The 20,513-nt window shown below is 39.5% G+C and overlaps 1 pseudogene; it reads left to right on the top strand.

The window, feature by feature from the left end:
* Positions 1-8,150: 8,150 nt before the first annotated feature.
* Positions 8,151-9,269, top strand: LOC142848869 (vomeronasal type-1 receptor 4-like; annotated as a pseudogene).
* The last annotated feature ends 11,244 nt before the right edge of the window (positions 9,270-20,513 follow it).

Raw genomic sequence — 20,513 nt, forward strand, 5'->3', positions numbered from 1 at the left:
AGAGAAATACGCAACAGGTTTTATTCTTTAAAGCATCTCAGATCCCTTGCCTTTTTCAATCACCTAAGCTTTCAATCCTCATAACTTCATGACTTGCATTACACACTTTAGAACACTTTCTTAAACCCTCAAACATCCTCAATCCTCACATCTTAAGCTTTGCATTTTTACACGTGACCCTAAAAAGCACCTGTTCCTTTCCCATCACTATGACATCACCTTAACATTCAGTAGAAATCTGTTTTGTGAGTTTATTTCTTATCTGAGCCTGGCAATGATATAATTTGTGTCTAGACTTAGTATTGGATCTAGGAGAGTGAGGCCTGTGACCTGAATTTTACAGAGAGAACTGAGAAGGCAACTGGCAAAGCTACCAGTCACCAAACTCCATCAGAGAACTTGAGGAGGGTAAATTTTACCTGATTATCAATTTTAAAGAGACAGACTTACTTGATTGGCTACCTAGACAGCCACCCCAGGTCCTCCACGGTCGTTGAGGTCAGGTCTTAGGGCAACATTCATCTTTTGGCTGACCCTCACAAACTTTAGAAGATTCTGTGGATTAGAAGTTTGTAGTAAGACCAAACTTTCCCTGAGAAACATGAGGAAGTTGATTCCAGTGTCCCATCATCCACATCTGAAGAGGTTTGCAGCAGTTGAGGTGAAAGGCAGTATGCTCAATGGCTAGCACTTTCACTTGATGAAGTGAGTTATGGGTGGAAGTTTTTTGTATCCATTTATCTTCTTCAGTGGAAATAGGGGTTGCTGCCAGGAGCCAACCTGTCTTTCTGTTATGAAAAGCCCGAATTAAACATCTAGATGCCAAATTCTGCATATTTCTGAGCATTTGAGTGATGTCTATTGGGTATATATTTGGGTAAATATATTATGTCTATAATATATAATATTATATATAATATATCACATATTATTATATATAATATATAATTATGTCTATAATATACAATATATGATAAATATAATATATAATATAATAAATTATGTCTATAATGACATTAGAGCAGGATTCACCTGAAGAGCTGGATCCCCGCTGAGAGGGTGTGAAGGAATGTTTACCCAGATTCCTCCAGCTTGACTGTAACCGGCTTTGACTTAGCAGGACAGATTTATACTTGCAAAGGGCAAAGGAGTAAAAGAAAAATTTGCAGTAGAAGCGTAGCAGTAAAAACTGACAGTAGTGGAGAACAGCTTACAGGAAATCTCTAGGTTAACTTTTGTTAATCTGAAATCGATCTTTATAATGTAGAACATATATTAAAGCAGGGTTGAGTCACATATACATTATGTGGTAACAGATCTAACCATATTGTTATCATCATTTAAAAGCACATACCAATTTAAAAATATTTGACACTTGCTTTTTGTCTCGAAGGAGATACAATGAACAGAGTTTCTTAGGACTGTTCAATCACTTTTTAACAATAAGTACATGTACATATACATGAAATTGGATTTAAGGTGTATACACATATACAAACACATGCAGCGTTGAAGTTAGCTAAAGCATCATGTGAATAGTGAGGGAAAGGAAGCTGGCTTTTCCATTTCTGATTCACACATGGTATCAAACAGATAGTACGTATAAAGAGAGAGACAGAAAAAAGAAAGACAGTGGAGAATCAAAGTCAGAGATTCCTAGCAGGTAGAAGAGAACAAATCCATTGCATATGGAGCAGGCAGGTAGGTGGAGTCCCTACAAGCCAGGAGGGCGAGCTAGAGAGATAGCAGGCAGAAGTCACTCTTAGCAAAGATGGCTGTTAGGCCTTCTGACCTGTCCTTTGCTAAGATGATGCCTGACCACATGTTGCAAGGCACTGCATAGATTTTCAACCATATGCCCTTAGAAAGACAGATATAAAGGATGCAGGCATTCAGAATCTCACGCGTGAGGCCACACAATTCACACTTACATCCTCTGCCAGCCCACAGCTGGGGGAGGGGGGAAGAGGGATGGCCCCCGATGGCAGCAAGGAAAAGATAAACAGAAGAGTGAGACATTTTGAACAGGATGCGAACATTCCCAGGTGGAAAGAGAATCCTGCCACCAAAGCAAAAGGTGGCCAAAGTTAGCCACTGTTGGAGGAGGCAGGGGCCACTGTGGCTGCTGTGGGCAGAAAAGAGATTTATCATGGCCGGGTCACATGCCAGGAACAGGAGACAGACAGACAAGGAAAGGAAACAGGGAGAGAAGCAGAAAGAGCTTGCAGCAGCAGGGCACACATTTCCAGCTATTGCGTCCTGGCAGAGAAGCCCCGTCAGGTGACGGGATATGGAAGCAGCTGTTTGGATTGCTATCTTTCGGGATAGGCACAGTTCTCATGAGTGAGGTAGAGATAAGGTCTAGAGACTGAACTCCAGCGTCCCAGAAGTTTAACGTGGACCATGACACGAGCTGGCCTTGGGTCATCACCTACAGGGGCAGTAGCAGTGGGGTGGTGTGGGGCACAAGCTGCAGCCCAACCCCATCTCCTGGGTACTGGGGCCCAGAAGGGATCTAAGCCTGAGAGCCATGTGGTTGACCAGTATTGGGACTTTCGACTGGAGCTGGGAGATGAGAAATCATGGTCAAGAGGTGAATTCTCAGTCATGAGAAACAAGCAAGAGGTGGGGAAGGGAAGGAGCCTACTGTCACTGCTGATTTTGCCGGTGTTGGGTATAGAATTCCAGCGACCCTTAGTTGGACCAGATTGAAAGTTACATGGTTCTGGCAGTCCTCAAATGAAGGCAGACATGAAGAAATGCCGGAAAAGTCTGCCCAGTGTTATGGCACCATTGTTATGATTATGGCTAGGGAGGGACCATGAAGTGGGTGTTGGGTGAGGGACCAGGATCCTCTGCAAGGGGAGCAAGTCTCTTAACCATCCCTCCAGCTCTTTGTCTTCCTCTTGTAATGTGACTTGTTTGTAGGGAACATCTACTGCTTCTCTGAGTCTCACCCTCTCCTGTTACAGCCGTTTTCTAGAAACTGACATAGAAGACCAGACCAATGAACCCTTTACTTTCTCAGTCAGTCTGTGTAATTTGACTCAAAAGGAAGTGATGTAAGAACATGGAGAAGGAGTGAGGAAAGATGTGTTTAATCTGAATGATGAAGAGATTGTTCAACATTAGGAATAGAGAGGGGTCTGGAGAGAAGACTCGGTGGGTAAAAGCACCTGCCGACAGGTCAGACAACCCCTGTCTCTGGAGAAAAAAACTGGCTCCCACATGTTGTCCCCTGACCTCCACGTGTGTGCTGTGACACACACATAAACACACAAAATAAACTTCTGAGCCAAACACTGTAAGGATTGTGGAGGAAGAAGAAAAGCTTCACCACAAGGACTGAGACTGCAGTTTCCTGACATGGTGACAATGACACCTGAAGTCTTTGTGGCGCTTCCTTGAACAAAGAACCACAGGAATCCTGAAAGTACAAAGAGAATCAGGAACTGCTTCCTCTGTCAGTCTTGAGACAGCATTCACCTGTGGGCTCACACAGCAAGGAGATCTTGAAACCCTTTAGTTGACTTGAGTGTAGTGATAGGGTGGTTTGTGACAAGTTCTTACTGTTTATCTCTAGGTAGCTTCTAAGTCACAATCCTCCTGCCGCAGTCTCTCTGGTGCTGGCATTACAGATTTGCACTTGTTTTTTTTTTCGTTTGGTTGGTTTTTTTTTTTTTGAAAAGGTCTTACTATATCACCATGGCTGGGATAGAACTGGCCATGTGAATCAGCCTGGATTCAAAAACATAGGGATCTGCCAGTCTCAGCTTCCCAGTACTGCGAATAAAGGCATTCACCACCACACCTGGCTTGAGGATAGTCATGTTTAAGAGCTTCTGATCTCTGACTCTGGAGTTATCCATTCAGTAGCCTACCTTAATTAATGACCACTAATGTTCTTTTGATGGAAGATTATCACATAATTCATTAAATGTTAGACACCCAGAATTGGATACTGCTTCCATCAGTGTGGTACTGGCTTCAGGTGTCCCCATATGCAATGGAAAAGCATGAGTTAAAAGGCAGAACCTAAAGCCAGGTGATACCAGCTATCAATTCTAGGTACAAGCCAGGGTTCACAGTTCTGGCTTCCAAAAATCTGCAGGGCAGAAAACTCTAAAGCAATCCTGTAATGATACCTAGGAAGTAGAAGAGGAAGGGTTCAGATTGGCTTTCCAACTATTTAGCATATATGCAAATCTTGGGGACCAAACATCATAACTTCCTTTATCGTAACATGCTGTCCCATATTCATATGTTTATATACATATGACATATACATATATATACAACAGCAAATTACTCTATTTCAAATATAATTCAGAAGGTTCAAATATAATCCAAGAAATAATAAAGCTATGGATCAAAAACACACAAACTGGACAGGAAAAGGCAATCCTTAGAAGCCATGCTTACCAAAGGAAAGGTCAGAAGGGAAAACTGGATCAAATCAGGGGGACAAAGAGATTGCTCAGGCTCTTGGTGATCAAGAACCTGAGAACAGATTGCCAAGAGATCTAGAGGATGACTGGCTTAAGAAAAGAAAAAAAATGTAGTAATAAAATGACTCCTATATATCTTTAAAAACATTGACTCTTTTCGTGTGTGTGTGTGTGTGTGTGTGTGTAAGTTAGAGGACAATTCTGAGGAATGGATTCTATCTTTCTACCATGGTTCTGGGAAAAAGCTCAGATGTCACGCTAGACAGCAAGCACTTTTTTTTGGCCCTTGATAGGACAGAAAATTAGGTAGGCGGAGTAAACAGAACAGAATGCTGGGAGGAAGTGGGGCAATTGCCATGCTTCTTTTCTCTGAGCCAAATGCGATGAAGCTCCGGCCTAAGATGGATGCAGATCAGACATGCTGAATCTTTCCAGGTAAGACACCACCTCATGGTGCTACACAGATTACTAAATATGGGTTAGTCAAGATATGAGAGTTAGCCAAGAAGAGGTTAGATATAATGGGCCAGGCAGTGTTTATATGAATACAGTTTGTGTGTTGTTATTTCAGCTATAAAGCTAACCAAGAGAGAGCCAGGTGGGACGAAAAGCAGGCCCGCCACTCCTTCTACACAATATGATATTTAAAGTACTTAAGGGGCAGGAATGAAAGAATCATTTACAGAAGAGTCCTTCAATACCAATAGACCGAGGTAGAACAATGGACTCTAAATCGTCCTGGTCCATGCTTGGGACTTGATCAGAAAGCAGCATCTGCAGTGCTTAGCATCATTTATTCTATTCCTGTCTGATGAGGGATTTCAGAAAGAAAAGCGAGAGATCTGGTCTATGTGTCAGAAGTAGATTCTGTCCAGGTCACAGCTGGGCACTTTGAGAAGATGAAAACCAGTCAGAAGTTGCAGGGTACTCCGTACACAGAAACTTAAGTTAGTTGTTCATTTTCTCACCTCTTGTTTTTCTTGTCAAAATAATTAAACCATAATTAAGCTTGATATAACTGTTGAGCAAAACAGATGTAGTAATCGTGGAGAGAGGGAAGCTGTAAATCAAGGACGAGGGTTAAGCAGAGGCCTTCCTTCCCCTGACACTGTGACCACATGAAACTTGAAGTCTGCAATACCTGATGGCAGCAAAGATCCCACAAATCCTGAAGTACAAATATGACCTGGAAAGTGTCACCTTCCCAGAGCTGCTCCAGATCCTGTCTGCACCACAGAGGTCCAGGTCAGTACATGGATGTAAGAGCTTCGGTTCTCCCAGCTGTATCATGGAGAGTCATTAAAGCAGAAGACTCTGTCTGACTAATCCAGGGAGCAGGTTCCAAGCTCTGTGATCCTCAGGACCTCCACTTTCCTTCTGGCCCTGGCTCCAGAAAGATCAAAGGAGACTAGTTCCTGTAGATACAGAGATGGAACAGAAATGCTGAGGTATCGCTATCCATCCTCAGGCTGGAGTATCATGACAGTTCTGGCTGGGTCTTAGCCTAAGTTACCTTTCTAAATGGATCAATAAGATACCTAAGATTTTCAGATGTCTGTAAACCCTGGAGACGATCATGAGACATTGCTGTAATGTTAGCACTATAGAGATTGGCAAGGGAATTGTTCAGGGCTAGCCTGATTTACAGAGGGAGACTCTCTCTCAAAAATTACTAGATAAATGAAAAAATAAAATCCTTCTTTCAGTTGTAAGCTTTCTATCATTGTGGCTTCAACAGTATCAATAGTGTTTGTAAGCCTTGCACTTTTCACTGTTGATACATTTTCATGTTTCTAATATTGGCATAGTTTTACAATAGCCTTCTAACTCTGTTTTATGGTTTTCTGTCTGTATCTGTCTTTAAAGGCCTTCAATTTTTATCACATACTATTATAATACTTGTCTTAAATCCAGTCATTGTATGCCTGACTGGTGAAGAATATAACACTCAGTGTAACAGTTATCATTACCATCTTGAGAACTGCACTATTTAGGATCCAGGCTGTGAAGGAGGACATCCTGAAACAGCTCATCTTAAGTTTATCCCATTCTAAGTAGCAAAGAGCAACAATCTTTTTAGTTGAGTCTCTTTGCCTGCTTGCTTGTTTCTTTTAGAGAAAACCAGAATGCGTGGATGTAACCTATCTCAGGCTCTTGAGGGTAAGACTCATCCTGGCATCACCCACCAATCTAAAGACAAATTTGTTCCATCTTTTAAATTCATTTCCTTTAGCATTTTCCAAATAATGTGGAAGATGATACAGCTCTTCCTCCACTGACAGTGCACTTTCTATTAATATCTGGAGCATATTTTATTTGTACAGATATTTAGATGGTATTGTGCTTTCTAGGACTCACTCAATCAGGCAATAATTACCTCTTTGCTAGTGGAATAATTGAAATCAATAACTGACGTTTCTAGAGTCATGAGGCCACCTGGGTACTAATCTCAGAACAAGGTTAGGGTGATGAAGGTCACCCATACAATCATCGGTATATAGACAATTAAAGCAATCCTGTGAGTTTAGCAGGAAGGAGGGCAGTGAACAGAGACATTGTAAGTACTCAGAACACATCAGCCCATGTATCTACTGTAATATTCAGATTTTTCATATCCTAGAAAAGGTGCCCAAAGCTTACCACAAATCCCTGAAAAATGAGGATGGATTTCCAGAACTTGAAGAATAGCATCCTACCGCAGTCCAAGTTCTGGAATCAGCTTGGACTGGTGTATAAAAAACCAGTCTGCCTGACAAACAGGTTGGAGGAAAAGCAGGCTGCAAATCCAGCTGACATAAAAGATGCTCAAAAGGCCCCACAGAAGCAAACACCACCCTGAACTCTTAGATAGTGGAACCCCTGCTCACACCAGTATGCCCCCACTTACTGTGCTACGTGCAGTTGATATTCACTCATGATTCAAATCCTGTACTCATGGCAATATATAATCCATCACTTATCCTGTTCTTAGGTTTACCTTATCAGCATCCCCTGGTCCAGAGCTGGTCTATATTCCCTTATGTGTCCTGAGGTAACTCACTGGGGTTACAGATGTCCAGAAGTCTTTTACTAGGATCAGAGATCTCTGCTACCCCCTATTCTAGAAAACAACACAAGGTTCTGCTGGACACCATCCCTAGCTGCAGCCTGGCAGTTACATGAAAAATTTCAGGATATATGTTTATGATTTGCTTTAACTGTAGGGCTCTATCTGAAAAGGTTGTGCAATTGAACTTGACATTGATAACTACTTTTAAAAAAATTAGTAAATACTTATATGGAGTGAAATCACAGAATGATCAACATAAAACTTTAAAAACATTAGCATGTCAAAATTGAAGTTATAAGGCTTTGAAGCCAGATGCAAATCTAGAAACTGTTGCACTAATTAAGAGGAAAATAAAAACAAAGAGAAAAAAAATTTTAGGGGAAATTTGCAGTTCAATTCATTTATGATGAGAGTTAACTATATCAATCCATGCATATGGACAGGCAGGCAGACAGACAAACAGACACACACACACACGCATGCACACAAATACACGTTTTAACAAGTCAATTTTGCTAATATAGAGCTCAAACATATCTCCTTTAAAACTTTAGAGTTTTATTCCAGTTACCAAGCTCCCCTGTCAGAGCACACACATAACTCAGAGTCCACAGGGAAGAGGAGGAGTTCAGGGACCCAGTCTACAGCAGCACATGTGTCCACCACTGACTCTCGTATATCAGAAAATGCTATTATGTGAAATGTTTTTCAGATAAATGTCTAGCATTACTGATGCTTTATGGAAAAAAACTTTTTGTATCCTGAATACAAAATTTTCTACCCAGAAAGGAAGAAATGCTTTTGAAATTTATTAAGCAAATAGTTTTCCTCTTCATGACTGTGTTTGGCACTCTGGGAAACATTTATGTTTCTGTGAATTATATAATTCAGTTGGTGGGGGAGCACTGAGAATAAACACATCCACCTTATTATCATCCACTTGGCTTTCACAAACATCATAATCCTTCTTGCAAAAGGATTGCCAAAGACAATGGCAGATTTTGCTTTGAGAAACTTCCTAGATGACATTGGATGTAAGATCATTGTTTACTTGGAGAGGGTGGCCTGTGGGGTCTTCATCTACACCAGCAGTCTCCTCACTGTGGTCCAGGCCATCATCATCAGTCCCAGAACATCTGGGTGGAGGAGGCTCAGACCACAGTCTGCATGGCACATCCTTCCATTCTTTTCATTCTTTTGGATACTCAATGCTTTAATAGGTATGAACCTAATCCAGTCCATTACAAGTACAAGCCTGAATATATCACAGTTTAAGAGTGAAAGCAATTATTGCATTTTATGCAAGAAAGTCAAAAAACAAAATGGATTGCTCTCCCTCTCATGGTCCTGAGAGACGCTGTGTTTCAGGGAGCCATGGGAGCGACCAGTGGCTACATGGTACTTCTTCTCCACAAGCACCACCAGCATGTCCTCCACCTCCAGAACTCCAAGCTTCTCTACAGAACTCCCCCTGAGCTGAGGGCTGCTCAGAGTGTCGTCCTTCTGATGCTCTGTTTTGTTTTCTTCTACTGGACTGACTGTGCTTTTTCTCTATTTTTAAGTGTCTCTTTAGTGGATAATTCCTTGATGGTAAATATTAAAAAATTTCTGGCACTTGGTTATGCAACTTTTAGCCCCCTCATGTTGATTCACAGGAAAGGACTTCTGCCTGAATGTTGGCATGCCCAGTGGGAAAAATTGAGAAACTATATCTTCTATTTTTCTATTAGATGATTGTGAAAGAACTCTCAGTTATGTAATATTGTGGGTAAAACAAAATTTTCACAAATCAGCGTAAGTATATGTTTATTCTCAGACAGTCTTCCTGGTGACTCAGCCTTGACCTGATACAAATATCTTATTAACTTACAATTGAAACCTTATTCTCTCCTTTTCTTCTTTTTGGAACAAGTCTTTATAATTCCTATATTTGTATTGTGTATTGATAATTTACCAGCATTATGTTCTTGTAGCACATCCACACCTGGTGCCTGTAAAAGGTAAAAGAGATTATTGAATGTCCTGTGATTGACTGGAGTTAGAAATATTGTTATACACAAAAGTGTGATTGCTAGAAATTGAACCTGGGTCCTCTGGAAGACAAGCTAGTGCTCTCAGCTACTGAGCCATGTCTCCAGCACAAAGAGAATGGTCTTAATTATATTTTGTAAACTGATTTTCCTATTACTGTTACCGGAAGCACACAGATGAATTTGTGTAAAAGGATAGCGTGCATTGGTTTTCTGGCTGCTCAGACCGGAATAATCACAGAGAAACTATACTAATTGCAACACGGTTTCCCTGATGGCTCAGCTGAATTTCTAGCTAGCTCTTACATCTTAAATTAATCCATTTCTATTAATCACTATGAGATTGTGGCCTTCTAGTACGGCTCCGGTGTCTTTCTCCTCCAGCAACTACATAGCAACTGCCTGACTCTGCCTTCTTTCTCCCTTCCTTCAGTTCAATTTTCCCTCCTAGCTCTATTCTGCACTACCATTGAACAAAGTTGCTTCTTTTATAAGCAATGGTAATAAACCACATTCACAGCATAAAGAGTAGAATTTCCATATTAAATTTGGCAAATTTTGTCAATTTCATAGTAATTTAATCACGTTATTCAAAGAAATCCATTCTCTTGTACTTGATGTTGTACTTGCTAAATGTTAGTTTAGCTATGATGCAGTTTTGAGGTTCTTCAAAGTGTCTGCATGTTTCTATCTATAGAAAATATTTTACTGATTTGTGCAAAATGATATGAACTACGTCTGCTTCCTGGAATCTCAATGCACCAATGACAGAACTTTAATGCACTGAAATGTTTCTGTGATCTTATATTTATGAAGGTTCTTTGCAGAAATGAAGGTTGTCCATATGGGGTAAACTGGATAAGGAATACACTGTAAAGTTTCATTTTATCCATTTATAGTTTCTATGTTGATTAAAAAAATGTAGATTTGCCAATTTGCAAGATTAATATGCAGTGTGACTGAAGCAGACTGAGGCTTGTTAGCAGCTGCCCTTTGTCAATGCCCTGGTTGCTCTCCACAACACTATCCAGCTGTTTGCCCTCAAAGAGCTGCAAAAGGATCTAATTCTTCATCCATTTAAGTGAAGGATTCGCTGCTTGATTTCCTAACATAGATCCACACAATAAGATATCAATATGGTTCTAAGAATCTGATAGATGCATTCTGAAAAATAATAATTGATATAATTATTGATCATGAACTTGTAGAATCACTAGAGGTAGTTTTATGCCTCATTTGTAAAAATTGTTCTGTTATATCTGACTAAACATTTGTTACATTTTGGTTGCATCACGGCTCTACTTCACAATGATGTATACATTTTTATATTTTGCTTGGTTGCGCTGTAGATACAAAATATTTAAGTAAGTGATGTGTCTTGTATTGTGCTACAGATTATTAAACAGCATGTTCTTCCACTATAAAGATTTATTTTATGTATGTGTCTGTGTGAGTGTGTCACAGTTGTACAGTTCCCCACACAAACCAGAAGAGGGCATTGACCACAGGGAGCGAGAGCTACAAACAGTCATGAGTCCTAGATGTGAGTGCTGGGAAAGGAGCCAGGGTCCTCTGCAAGAGGAACAGGTCTCTTAACCATCCCTCCAGCTCCTTCTCACATTTCCCATGTAATGTGGCGTGTTTTGAGGGAACATCCACTACTTCTCTGAGTCTCACCCTCTTCTGTTACAGCCATTTTTCAGAAACAGACATGAAAGGTGAGACTAACAAACACTTTCATGTCATTTGACTCAAAAGGAAGTGATGTGAGAACATGGAGAAAGAGGGAAAGAAGTTGTGTTTAACCTGAATAATGGAGACAGTGTTCACCATTAAGAATAGAGAGAGTTCTGGAGAGATACCTTGTTGGGTAAAAGCACCTGCCGAAAGGTCAGACAACTTGATCTATCTCTGATGAAGAAAACTGACTTGCACATGTCGTCTTCTGATCTCCATTTTCATGCTGGGCATTCACACTTGAACTTACCACGGAAACTTTAATTTAAAATTAAAAAAAAAACAGACAAGAGATACATACCTGTTGACACTGGTCTCTGAGTGCCATATAGAGTTTCTCTTGTGAATTTTTCCCTAAAGAAAAGTAGATTGGGAAAATATAAAATGAAAGCTTTATCATAACATAAATTAAAATTTAACATATGGTGAAAATTCTAAATATATAGAGGATAGTAAAGGCAACCTGGATATCAGATTCATTTATGCCCTTCAGGTAAAGCACATGAGATTGGACACATGAATTGGTATAAGTGACTTCATCGTTTCCTTAAGCTGGACAGATTTCTCATCACTAGCAATGACCTGTGGGACATAATGATAAATGATATAAGTCAGCTGCATATACACAATTACCACGTAATTTTAACTAATAAGTGGAACCTGATAGAACAGAGAATAGAGCCTTCAGAGTGTGGTGTGTACCCTACAGCCCTCAGAAACTGCCTCCGTTTGTGAACCTGCTGGTGGCTAAGGTCCTCATTGTTGTCTAAGTTCTCTGGGATTGTGACTTGTGGGCTTGTTTTCTTTAATTTATGTTCAAAAACCACTTATGAGTGAGTACAGTTGTTTTTCTGGATATGGGTTACCTCACTCAAAATGATGTTTTCTAGCTCTATCCATTTGCCTGCAAAATTCAAGATGTCATTATTTTTCCCGCTGTGTAGTACTCCATTGTGTAAATGTACCACATTTTCCTTATCCACTCTTTGGTTGAGGAGCATTGAGGTTGTTTCCAGGTTCTGGCTATGACAAACAATGCTGCTATGAACATAGTTGAGCATATGTCCTTGTGGCACGATTGAGCATCCTTTGGATATATACCCAAAAGTAGTATTACTGGGTCTTGAGGAAGGTTGTTTCCTAATTTTCTGAGAAATCGCCACACTGACATCCAAAGGGGCTGTACCAGCTTTCATTCCCACCAGCAATGCAGGAATATTACCTTTACCCAACAACCTCTCCAGTATTAAGTTATCATCAATGTTTTGATCTTGGCCATTCATACAGGTGCAAGATGGAATCTCAGAGTTGTTTTGATTTTCATTTCTCTGATGAATAAGGATGCTGAACATTTTCTTAAGTGTCTTTCAGCCATTTTAGATTTCTCTGTTGAGAATTCTCTGTTTAGGTCTGTACTCCATTTTTTTATTGGATTATTTGTTCTTTTGGTGACCAATTTCTTGAGTTCTTTGTATATTTTGGAGATCAGATATCTGTCTGATGTGGGGTTAGTGAATATCTTTTGCCACTCTGTAGGCTGTCATTTTGTCCTGTTAAACATGTCCTTGTTTTACAGAAGCTTTTCAGTTTCAGGAGATCCCATTTATTAATTGTTTCTCTCAGTGTCTGTGCTATTGGGGTTATATTTAGAAGGTGGTCTCCTGTGCCAATGTGTTCAAGTATACTTCCCACTTTCTCTTCTATAAAGTTCAGTGAAGCTGGCTTTATGTTGAGGTCTTTGATCTATTTGGACTTGAGTTTTGTGCATAGTGATAGATATGGGTCAATTTTCATTCTTCTACATGTTGATATCCAGTTTGCCAGCACCATTTGTTAAATATGCTTTCTTTTTTCTACTTGATATTTTTTGCTTCTTTGTCAAAAACCAGCTGTTCCAAGGTGTGTGGATTGATATCTGGGTCTTTAATTTAGTTCCGTTGGTCCTCCTGTCTGTTTTTATACCAATACCAGGCTGTTTTCAGTACTGTAGCTGTGTAGTAGAGTTTGAAGTGAGGGATTGTGATGCTTCTAGAAGTTCTTTTATTGTACAGGATTGTTTTGGCTATTCTGGGTTTTTTGCTTTTCCATATGAAGTTGAGTACCGTTCTTTCATGGTCTGTGAAAAACTTTGCTGTGTTTTGATTGGCATTGCATTGAATGTGTAGCTTGCTTTTGGTAAGATTGCCATTTTTACTATGTTAATTCTGCCTATCCATGATCATGGGAGATCTTTCCACTTTCTGGTGTCTCCTTCAATTTCTTTCTTCAAATATTTAAAGTTCTTGTCATATAAGTCTTACACTTGTGTTGTTGGGGTTTCTGTCTTGCCTGGTTTCTGTCCTCCCACTAGGTCCCATGGCCATTTAACCCCAAAGAAATCACACAGAGGTCTATATTAATGATAAACGGATTGGCCCATTAGCTCAGGCTTCTTATTAACTCTAATTTCTTTTTTTTCATGTTATTATTGCTTTAAATTTTTATAACATTTATTTACTTATTTTTTTCTTTTTTTATTGAGAAAAGGAAAAAAAAGTTTCCCCCTCCTCACAGCCTCCCATTTCCCTCCCCCTCCTCCCACTCCTCTCCCCCTCCCTCTCCAGTCCAAAGAGCAGTCAGGGTTCCCTGCCCTGTGGAAAGTCCAAGGTCCTCCCCCCTCAATAACTCTAATTTCTTGAGTTCTTTATATACGTTGGAGATCTGTCTTTTGTCTGATGTGGGTTGGTGAAGATCTTTTCCCATTCTGCAGGCTGCCTTTTTTGTCTTATTGACTGTGTCCTTTGCTTTATAGAAGCTTCTTAGTTTCAGGAGCTCCCATTTATTTATTGTTTCTCTTAGTGTCTGTGCTACTGGGGTTGTATTTAGGAAGTGCATATTTCTAGCCATGTGGTTGTAGCCTACCAGTAAGGTTTTTTCCGGTTTCCGGCATGTCTCCTAGGGTGGCTCCATGGCTTCTCTTTGACTCAGACGACTCTCTCTCTCTTTATTGTTCCCAGCCTGTCTATATTCTGTGAAGCTATTGTCCAAAAACAGTTTCTTTATTAACCAATGGCAATAAAACGTATTTATAACATACAAAGGGAAATCCCATATCAGAGAAAATCTGGTTTACTCAAAACCTATCATTTCATTTACAGAAGAAGCATTTTTGGATTTTAATATGTGTAGCTTCACCTATATGTATGGAGACACCATCATGCAGGGCACAGAGTAAGAGCCATGACCTCAAACTCATCTCTTATGTCAACCCAATGGTACTTTTCTTCAAGAACAAATTAAAGATGTCATCACTTCTAATCTTAGCCTTGTATATTTCTTTATGTCATTTTCCATCTGGTTCCTTTTAGGAACTAGAATGGAATGTAAATTGAATGTCCACTCTTGTGTAAGCATAAGTTTTAGAAATGTCACTGAAGTTTTATAATGAGTAAATATTGCTTTTTAAATAAGGCCAAGAAGGCATCATTTCAAGTCCCATATGACATTTAATATGATGGAAATGAAAGAATCAGGAGAGCTCTGTATACAGAAACTTAGTTCATTTTCTCACCTCACATCTTTCCTCTTAAAACAATTAATCCCTAATTAAGCTTGAAATAAGTTCTGAGCAAAACAGATGTAGTAATTATGAAAAGAGGGAAGCTGTACTTCAGGGACCCGGGCTTTGAAGAGGCCTTCCTTCCCCCTGACACTGTGACAACATGAAACTTGAAGTCTGCAATACCTGGTAAAAGCCAAGAGTTCACAAATCCTTAAGTATAAAATGACCTTCCCAGAGCTGCTCCAGATCCTGTCTGCACCACAGAGGTGCAGGTGAGTACATGGATGTAAGAGCTTCGATTCTCTTAGCTGTGCTATGGAGAGTTTCATTAAAGCAGAAGAGTCTCTGACTAATCTAGGGAGCACGTTCCAGGCTCTGTGATCCTCAGGACCTCCACTTTCCTTCTGGTCCTGGCTCCAGAAATATCAAAGGAGACTAGTTCCTGGAGATACAGAGATGGAACAGAAATGCTGAGGCATTGCTCTCCATCCTCAGACTGTAGTATCCTGACAGAGCTCTGGATGGGTCTTTGATTAAGGTTTCTTTCTTTTGTTTTTGTTTTTCTTAAAGGAATCATTAGTTTATAGAAGATTTTCAGATGTCTGTCAAACTCTGGAGATAATAATGACACACTCGTGTAATGTCAGCACTAGAGAGACTGAGGCAAGGTTATTGCTGCTCAGGGCTACCCTGGTTTACATACATGTCTCAAAAATAACAAGACAAAAGAAAAGCAAACAAACTTTCTTGTTTTAGTCACCATGTTTGTCAGCCTTGTGACTCCTTCAGTATCACTAGTTCTTGTGACATTGGCTCTTTTCACTTTTGGTGCGTTTCCACTTTTCAAGTATGGGCACATATTTCTTTTACAGTGATATCATAACTCCTAATTTGAAGGTTTTCCTTCTGTATCTACCCTTAGTCTCTGCAGTTTTTCACTATATATATATATATGTGTGTGTGTGTGTCTGTGTGTGTGTGTGTGTGTGTGTGTGCCAACTATAGTCTTTGTATGTCTAGTGTATGTGGAGGAACTTAAACCACTAAGTGAAAGAGTTATCAATACCATCTTGAGAAGTCCTGCTACAAAGGATCAAGGTTGTGAAATAGAACATCCTGAGATAGTTCATTTTAGTTCTATTCCAGTGCTAAGCAGTAAAGACAAATAATCTGTTTTGCTTTTGTTTGCTTGTTTTTAGAAAACCTGATAGGATGTAATCTATCAGGTTATTGAGGTTTATTCCCAGACATGGGATTATCGATATAGCTAAAAACAAGTCTATCCTGTCTTTTAAATTAATTTCCTATAGCATTACTTAATATGATTTGGAAAATGAGTCATCTCTCTCCCCTCTAACAGTGCATTCCAGTAGAAGGAATCCCTTATTAGAAGATCAGAATCTGTTCTGAAATAGGATCGAAACTTTTGGGGAAAAAAAGAGAAGACTAGAAAAATAGGAATTATCAGAAAATCAAACATTAAATGAACAGGAAAGTGTTAATATTTTCCATCAGTATGTAAGGTGAATTATTGAAGGGATTTTTACAGATTCCAACCTCTGACTAAACACTAAATTTTTATTCCAAATATGTTGATGAATGATTACGTGCTTGATGTTAACGCCTGGAGCGTAATTCATTATGTGCAGATATTTGAGTTGCTATTGTGATTTCTAGGAAGTACTGATAATTCAGGTAACAATTACCCCTCTGTCAGAGGAGAAGTTGAACAACAATAACTGACATTTCTAAGTCATGAAGCAGCATAAACTTAAACCTGGGAGCACAGCTCAGATTATGCAGGGCACAGGTGACATCATCAAGACACAGACATTTAAATCAATCTTGTGAATTTCACAGGATGAAGAGCAGTGAGAACAGAGGCATTCCAAGTACTCATAACACACAAACTCATGAAACATGCAGACTCCTTCTAGAAAAGGTGCCAATAGTTATCACAAATCCCTGAGAAATGTAAATGGAACTTGCAGACATGAAGAATAGCATCCCGCCGAGAGCTAAAGTTCTAGAATCAGCTCAGATTGATGTAGAATAAAGCAGCCTGACTGAAAAATAGATTGGAAAAAAACAAGAGTAGAAGCACATTTCAAAGCAAGCTGACATAACTGAGGCTTGCACAGCCCCACAGAGGCAAAGGCCATCATGGCTTCTTTGATGGGAGAATTCCTACTCATCCCAGTATACCTAAACCACTGTACTGTACACAGCCAATGCTGAGGGCTCATCAGACATTAACTGCACTCATCTCACCACAGCACCTCATTAATCCCTTTCTTCCATCCCCCCTCATTTTCTCCCCTGGTGGAGCGCTGATCCCTGCTCCCTGAGATGCCCTGAGGTCACTCACAGGAGTCACAAATGTTCTGAACTCATCCACTGGAGTCACAGTTCTCTGCTACCCCCTCTCCTAGGAAGCACTACAAGGTTCTGCTAGACACACTCCTTAGCTGCTACCAGGGGGATCCTTGAATTTTTCAGCATATCTTTTTATGACTCAGTTTTAATTGTCAGGTCCTATCTGGAAAAGTTTTACAATTTGACATGGCATTGAGGATTACATAAAAAAAAAAATAACCAGTAACATGTATATGGAGTGAAGTCACAGAATGGTCAACATAGTAACCTTTAAAATATTAATATAGAAACAAAAGTTATAAAGCTTCAAAGCCAAAGGAAAATCTAGAAATTATTATATTACTTGAGATGCAGAAAAGGAAGGAATATCAGACAAAGGAGGGCGCCGTGTGGAGGGTAAAGTTAGCAGATCTGAGAGATGTTACATGTGCTTACCCAGCAGGGTTTCCCAGTGTCTGTGTGATGTGGGTAAGGCAGATAGGGTCAGCAGGAACCTTAGACTTTGGGAGTTGGGTGGGAAAAATGAAACAGAATGAGAAGCAGAAAGAACTTTTGGATAGAGAACTTTGAGTTCAATTCAGCTATGCTGAGAGTTAACTAGAATAATACATGCATGCAATCAGACAGACACACAGACACACAATGTGAACAAGTCATTTTTTCCTAGTGTAGAACTAAAAAGAAAACTCTCCTCTAAAAGTTTAGATTTTGAATAGCAATTACCAAACTAACCTGTTAGAGCACACAGAACATCCCAGAGTCCACAATGGAGGGGAAAAGGAGGCATGTCAGGGATCTAATCTGCAACATTATATGTGTCCATTGCTGCATCTTGCACACTTTATTATTTAAACTTTTTCATATTTGTATTCATTCCTTGTGTATGAATAGTCCTGTATTATGTTTGTATATCTTGTGTGTGCCTCTAGATGCTGAAGATTCTATAAAATGCCCTGTTACTGACTGGAATAAGACTTACGGTTCTGAACCAAAGTATGTTTGCTAGGAATTGAACCTGGATCCTCAGCAAAACCAGGTAGTACTCATAACTGAACCATCTCTCAAGCACTGAGAAAATGTTTTTAATTGGGATTTGTAAAATTGATTTATTACTACCATGACTGGAAGCATAAAGATGCATTTTGTAAAATTTATCAAAATTCAAGTGATTTAATTCTGTTAGTCCAAGAAATTCAATATCTGGTACCTGACACTCTTTTTTTCTAAATTTTAGTCCCACAAGGCTATTTTGGGAATGTCTGTCTGTAAGATTCCACCCACATAAAAGACTTTACAGAATTGTGAGAGGCTGACATGTGCTGTGCAGTCAGTCACTAGATAATCAATGCTCAGTCACTGCACTTAAATGTCCTGAAACTTCTCACTGGTCTTATATTGGTGAACATTCTCTGCAGGAATAAACACTGTACATAAAGGATGAACTGATTAATGAATATCCAGTTAAGTTTCCTTTTTTATCTGTCTATAGCTTCTATGCTGAGTAATAAAATGTGAATTTGCCTTTTTCAAAATACATAAATAAATGTACATGGAAGGTGACTGACCCTCCATGTTGAAAAGCTCAGTTTTCTGTGCAGGCTTCATAAGAGCTTTGATGAAGATGTGATGCTGAAGAGTGTTTCAAGTTTTCAATTAAGGGTTCACCTTTAAAAAAGAAAGAAAAGAGAAAAGAAAAGAGACAGAGGCTTGTTTGCAGCTGCCCTTAGTTAATGCCAGGTTCTCTACACAACACTATCCAGCTGTTTGTCACCAGAGCTGCGGAGGGTCTGATTCTACACTAATTTAAATGAAGGATGTCAGATGTGACACTTAAAAATTAAGGCATAAACCTACCTCTAATGTGCAATATTCCTTTACACTGTGTATTTATGTCATTGTGATTAGTTTAATAAAGAAGCTGACTGGCCAATAGCTAAACAGGTAGAGGTTAGGCGGAACTGGCAAATCAAAAGAGAGTTCAAAGAAGAAGGGAAAGATTCTCGGGAGTCTCAAGGAGATTCAGAGGAAGCAGAAGATGAACTTGCCCACTGAGTATAGGTACTGAGCCAGGTGGTAGCGTGTAGACAAGAAATATGGGTTAATTCAAAAATATGAGAGTTAGCTAGTAAGAACCCTGAGATATTGGTGAAGCATTTATAATTAATAATAAGTCTTGGTGTGGTTATTTGGGGAGCAGCTGACAGGATAGAGCTGATTGGCTGTTTGGACAGACAACTCTGCCTACATCTAACAATTGTACAGTTTTCTTTTCAGTTATCATATCCACAACTATTTTTCAGATGTGTCACATCCAATTAAAACAGCTATAACAGTCTGGGTTTGGGGTACACTGTAGTTCTACTCTACCATGTTGAGTACATTTTTTTCTTGATTACACTCTATATACAAAACTCTATGTATTACACTCTATATACAAAAGTGAGTGATTTGTATCATATTGTACTATAGTTTATTAATTAACTTGGTTTTCTAACATAAAGATTTGCTTTTATTTATCTGTATGTGTCGTTGCCTGTGTGAGTATGTGTGTCACATTTTAACAGGTACCCAGAAAAGGACATTGGGTCCTTAGGAGCAAGAGCTATAGGCCGTCATGAGTCCTAGATGTGAGTGCTGGGTAAGGAACCAGGGTCCTCTGCAAGAGGAGCAGGTCTCCTAACCATCCCTCCAGCTCCTTCTCACAGTTCTCATGTAATGTGACTTGTTTGTAGGGAACATCCACTACTTCTCTGAGTCTCACCCTCTTTTGTTACATAGAGGACCAGACTAAAGAACACTTTCTCAGTCAGTCCGTGTTATTTGACCCAAAGGGATGCTATGCATGAACATGGAAAAGGAGTGAAGAAAGATGTATTACATCTAAATGATGAAAAGATTGTTCAACATTATGAATAGAGAGGGTTCATGAGAGATGCCCCATGGTAAAAGCATCTACCAACAAACTAGAGAACCTGATCTTTCTTTCATGAAGAAGACTGACTCCCACATGTTGTCCTCTGACCTCCACATGCATGCTATGACACATGCATAAACACAAAAAATTAACTGTAAAATAATTAAAAATGTTTTGCTTGGTGGTATTTCTTTTTTAATTTATTTTATTTTTCTTAAATTAAAACTGTCTTTTTTTATTTTACATATCAATCCCAATTCCCACTCCCTCCCCTCCTCCCAGTCCCTCCACAAACCCCACACTCCACCCCACCCATTCCCTCGTCAGAGAGGATAAGGCACATTGCTTTGGAGAAGATCCAAGGCCCTCCCTACTATATCTAGGCTGAGCAAGGTATCCATCCAAAGAGAATAGCTTC

Source organism: Microtus pennsylvanicus, chromosome 4, assembly GCF_037038515.1.
Source record: "Microtus pennsylvanicus isolate mMicPen1 chromosome 4, mMicPen1.hap1, whole genome shotgun sequence".
NCBI classification, from domain to species: Eukaryota; Metazoa; Chordata; class Mammalia; order Rodentia; family Cricetidae; genus Microtus; species Microtus pennsylvanicus.